The sequence below is a fragment of the Monodelphis domestica genome, chromosome 1 (genome assembly GCF_027887165.1).
Source record: "Monodelphis domestica isolate mMonDom1 chromosome 1, mMonDom1.pri, whole genome shotgun sequence".
Classification (NCBI taxonomy): domain Eukaryota; kingdom Metazoa; phylum Chordata; class Mammalia; order Didelphimorphia; family Didelphidae; genus Monodelphis; species Monodelphis domestica.
The window spans coordinates 469,271,021-469,276,093 of NC_077227.1; the positions used below are offsets into that span (position 1 = coordinate 469,271,021).

At 40.1% G+C, this 5,073-nt stretch overlaps 1 long non-coding RNA gene across 2 annotated transcripts in view; it reads right to left on the reverse strand.

Annotated features, from left to right (window-relative positions):
- Positions 1 to 1,892: 1,892 nt before the first annotated feature.
- Positions 1,893 to 5,073, reverse strand: part of LOC103102122 (uncharacterized) — a 16,920-nt gene continuing 13,739 nt past the window's right edge. For both annotated transcript variants that reach the window (XR_008915359.1, XR_458383.2), the window contains exon 4: positions 1,893 to 3,389. This is a non-coding gene — a long non-coding RNA (uncharacterized LOC103102122). The remainder of the gene's footprint in view (positions 3,390 to 5,073) is intronic.

The window sequence follows — 5,073 nt, forward strand, 5'->3', positions numbered from 1 at the left end:
GTGAAAAATGGAAAGGGGTGGGCTAGGAGGACGCTTCAGACTTCTTTGGCTTCTAAATAGCCTCTGCTGGGGAGGGTGGGGCGGGGGAGGGGGAGGGGGAGGAGGGGAAAGAAACCCGATCAGACTGAAGCTTTTACCCACTTGGAGTGTTTGATTGTCTTCCCATCCCTCCCTCCTCCGTATTCAATTAATCAATAGAAGAAATCTCTCGTGTCACACCTCTCCAAGCCCCACAGGCTCCTACAAGATTGATTAACACAAACATCAATTTCCTGGGCTGCACGCCTCCGAAAACACGGAGCTTTTTTCAGATTGAATTGCTACTGTGCACCCGGTGTAAATAAAGGAGAGGGAATAATATGGAAGATTTGTTACTGTGTACAGAAACTGTTCTGCTTCTCTTTCCCTAGTGCTATTAGCAAAGGGGGCACAGGGAGGAGGGAGGTGGAGAGAAAAAGAGAAAAAACGAGAGAGAGGGAGGGAGGGACAGAATGAAAAAAAGGAGAAAATGAGATAAATGAGAGAGAGAGAAAAAGGGAGGAGGGGAGAAAATGAGAGGGGAGCGTATGAAAGAGAGGCAGAATAAAAAAGTGAAGAAGAAAAGAGGAGAGAGAATGAGAGAAAAATAATGGAAGAATGGAGAGGAGAGAATGAGGAAGAGAATGGAAAAGTAGAGGGAGAGGGGAGAATGGAAGGAAAAGAATGAGAAAAAGGAGAAAGTGAGAGAAGGAATGAGAGAGAAAAGGGGAGAAGAGAGAATGGAAACGAGGAGACAGGAGAGAATGAGAGGGAGGAAGGGAATGAAAGAGAGGAGCAGAATAAAAAAAGAAAAAATGAGAGAAGGAATGAGAGAGAAGAGAGAATGGAAAAGGGGAGAGAGAAGAGAGAATGAGAGGAAGAGAATGAGAAAAAGGAGAAAGTGAGAGAGAAAGGGGAGAGGAGAAAATTAAGGAGAGAATGGAAAGGGGAGGAAGAGAGAATGAGAAAAGGAAGGAAATGAGGGAATGAGAGAGAGAGAGGAGAGGAGAGAGAGGGACAGAGGGTAAAAAAGAGAGGGACAGAATGAAAAAAGAGAATGAGAGAAAAAAGGGAGGAGAGGAAGAGAGGAAGAGAACAAGAAAAGGGAGAAAACGAGGGAATGAGAGAAACGGAGAGGGGAGAGAGGAGAGAATGAGAGAGGAAAGAATGAAAAAAAGCAGAGAGAGAATTTTCCTATCCAACCAGCTAACCTTTCCCACTAAATCTGTGAAATAATCCTGGGGGGCCTCTAAGCCTTAGGATTTCTGGGAGGGACATTATAATTGATTATTTATTTTCTTTAGCAGTCACTGGGGAAAGGTGACAGACTGACAGCTGAGGGGGCTGAAATGGCCTATTTATTGCCTGGGTAGGTTCAGTGGCCCCGGTAGACTGGCTTTCCTGCTGGGCTCAGCCAACAGGAGCTAGCTATTTTACCACCCCAGGAGGAAAAAGAAGCTGGCTTCTTGCTTTTTTCTTTCAATCAACCAATGCATATTAATCAGAGATGGTGTGTGACCAGGGTTGTATGTGTGAATGCATGCGTGTGTTTGCCTGCATGAGTACGGGTATATGTGTTGGGCAGGTGAAAGAAGATTAGCACTAAGAAAGTATCAGATGATGGTTTTACCCTCATGGAAGTCACAAGTTGGGGCAATAAAACCAGCACAGAAGAGAAAAATGAATCAATAAGACAATATATGACAAAGTGCCCTCTCAGGTGGTATGTAAACAACTCACAAAAGTCAGTTGTTTGGAACATGGAAGACATTTTCCACAAGGCTGTGCATGCTGGTGACTGTTTCCCCCCTTCAGGAAGCCTTTCCTTTTCAGTAACAACCTTTCACTCCCCCAGATCTCATGGTTCTGTACTTTATTTTGCACCTCTCCAAAATATTACCCTGGAAAATGTTAGTATAATTTTTGTTTTGATATCTCATCTAAACTAACGTCCCACTCAAATGTTCCATCCTGGATTATCAAAAGTTATGATAGTGGGATGTGAGCTCCAGCAGGTCATAATCTATCAATGAATCAATCAATAAGTAAACATTTATTTAGCACTTATTATGTGCCAGGCACTGTGCTAAGCATACCAAACAGGTGAGGCTTCAAGTAATCCAAGAATCTGCTTAACTAACTTCAAAGAGATTTACCTGCTGCCAGAGGCATAACTAGGGTAGGGTGACTGAGGCTTTATCTGCTGCCAAAATTTAGAGGACTCTGACAGTACTTTTACTCCTTCAGTAGGTGGGAAAAACTGAGTCTAGGACCTGGTTTTCAAGAATAATAAGTTTAAATAGTTTGCTATTTTTATGTCTGTTCTCTCTTTCCAACCCTGACACTAGTTGGATTCCAGGTGAGCTTTCTCTCTTATCCTGGTCTTATATCCTCATTATAAGGAACCAGAAGAATATTATATACAATAAAAACAATCATGTATGATGATCAAGCTGTACATTATTTAACCATTTTCAACAAGGCAAGGATCCAGGATAACTCCAAGGGACTCATGACGAAAAAGGAAATCCACCATCATAGAAGGAACAGATGGAGTCCGAATGCAGATTGAAACATACTATTCTTCACTTAATTTCCTCCATGACTTCTTTTCTAGTGTAAGCAACATGTGTCTTATTTCATAACAAGGCAAACAGAAATATGTATGTACGACTTGCGTCATATTACCTACCTTCTTGGGAAGGGGTAGGGGAATGAGATATAGATTTTTGGACATAGCTAATGTGAGAATTTGTTTCTCTTGGATAAACATGTTTATAACAAATTATATTATTGTGATGCCATATAGTACATTGTTATATATTTAGAAAATGGTAACAAAAAAAAATAGGGAAACTTTTTTCCTTCTTGTAGTGTCCCAGATCTCTCCTACCCCTTCTTTGTTTCCAATGTCTGAGGTTTTCCTCCTGCTTTAATTGAATTGTCTAAAATGATAGTTCTTAAACTTTGTGGTCTATGCTCTTAAAAATGATTGAAGATCCTCAAAGACCTTTTGTTTATGTGAGTTTTAACTACAGATACCATGTTAGAAAGTAAAACATATTAGTATTATTATGAATATAGTTTTGACCTCATGGACATTTCCCCTTCCTCCAGCCCCACACCAAAAAGATCTCAGGTACCTCCAGAGATCCTTGGACCATACTTTGAGAATTGCTCATCTAAAAAAAGTTGATTCAAGGGTGTTCTTTGTGTTCCTTGCTCCCAGAAGCTGTTTTTTTTGTGGTTAGTCGAATTTATTTCCAAGTATCTCAGTCCCTTCCTCCCCTCCCCACACCATAGAAGGCATCATCTGGCAAACAGATATGTATATTTAGATTGTCTTCTGTGTTTCCACTTCTCAGTTCATTCTGTGGAAGAAAATGTTCACAAGTCATTCTTCAAATATTAAATTTGTATCTGTATATAATGTTCTCTTGGTTCTACCCGGTTCATTCTCCATTATTTCATGTAGTTCTCTCCAAGTTTAAAAAAATTAATCTGCTCGTTATTTCTTTTATTTTTTTTTAACTTTTACCTTTTATCTTAGAATCAATACTGTGAAATGGTTCTAAGGCAGAAGAACAGTATGGGCTAGGCAATGGAGGTTAAGTGACTTGCCCAGTATGGCATAGCTAGAAGGTGTCTGAGGCCAGATTTGAACCTAGGACCTCCCATCTCTAGGTCTGGTGCTCAATCCACTGAGCCACCCAGCTACCCCTGTGTTCATTATTTCTTATGGCACAGTAGTATTCCATCATAGTCATATAGCACAATTTGTTTATTCTTTCCCCAACTGATAGACATCCCCTGGATTTCCAGTTCTTTGCTACCACAAAGAGAGCTGCTAGAAATATTTTAGAACATATAGGTTCTTTTCCTTTCCCCCTGATCTCCTTAGGAAATAGATCCAGTATTGGGACTGCTGGATCTAAGGGTAAATACAGTTTTATAGCTCTCTGGGCATATTACTATATTGCTCTCCAAAAATGTTTGGATCTCCCCTGGAAATTTTTTAAAGTGTTTCCCTATGAAAGCAGGATCCCTAGTATTTCTCTACTTAGATTGCCTGGAAGGCAATGGTTTTTCTCAGTCAGGAAAACACCAAAGATCATATTCTGCCAATTTCATTGTTAGAAGGAGCAACCACACAAAGGAAATGATAAATTCTTGAAGTTGAAATGCTTGTGTCTTATCCTTAATAGACTAAACTCAATGAGTGCAGAGATTATTTCTCACCTAGACTTTTGGTATCTCTCTCCCAGGTTTCAATATAGTGTTGTATACACAGTGAATACTCACTAAAAAGCAGTCAGTTCTGCTATAATGCCTGCTTTGAAAATGGAAGTTTGTTCCAACCTGATTGATGTAGTAGGGAACATTTTGAGCATAACCAAATTTTGAGTTTGCTTCTGGGTGATTTCTTTCCCAGAAACACTGAGAATGTGGAAAACTACCCTACTTCACAATAAATCACAAGTGACAACGCTTCCAGTAGCCACTTCCACAAGTAAACTTCAGGACTTTTTGGAGGTAAAAAGCCCTGTCTATATTGTGTATCTTCTGGTGCAGTCAGATCTTTGAATGGAGAAAGGCTGAGTGACTTCACTCTCATCTTCAATCCCCCATTCCCCTCCCCCCTGCTTATTATGGACCTGAGTTGTAATGCTGGGGAACGTCCAATTTGCTCCTCAGCCCTAACAGGGGCCAAGCAGCAATCCAGGCTGTGGAGGCAGCCACTTTTTATTGGAGCATTTGTGTATTTCTAACTATTTTACATGATTAAACAGTGCTACCGTTTTTAATAGATTCCTATCTTATTTTTTTTTTATGTGTCCCTGGCAAAGGTTTTGAGGGTTGTACCCTTAACACCATTTTCCTCATGAGCTCAGTGGCTTTTATTATTGACTTTGTATAGTAGTGTGCTTTTTTGGGAGAAACACATATATATCTCATTATATCAAAACTGACTAGATTTACTGAATGGAATTGTTGAACAGTATTTCCAGGTCCTGTTCCCAACTCACCTTTCCAGTTTCATTGTATAATTACTCC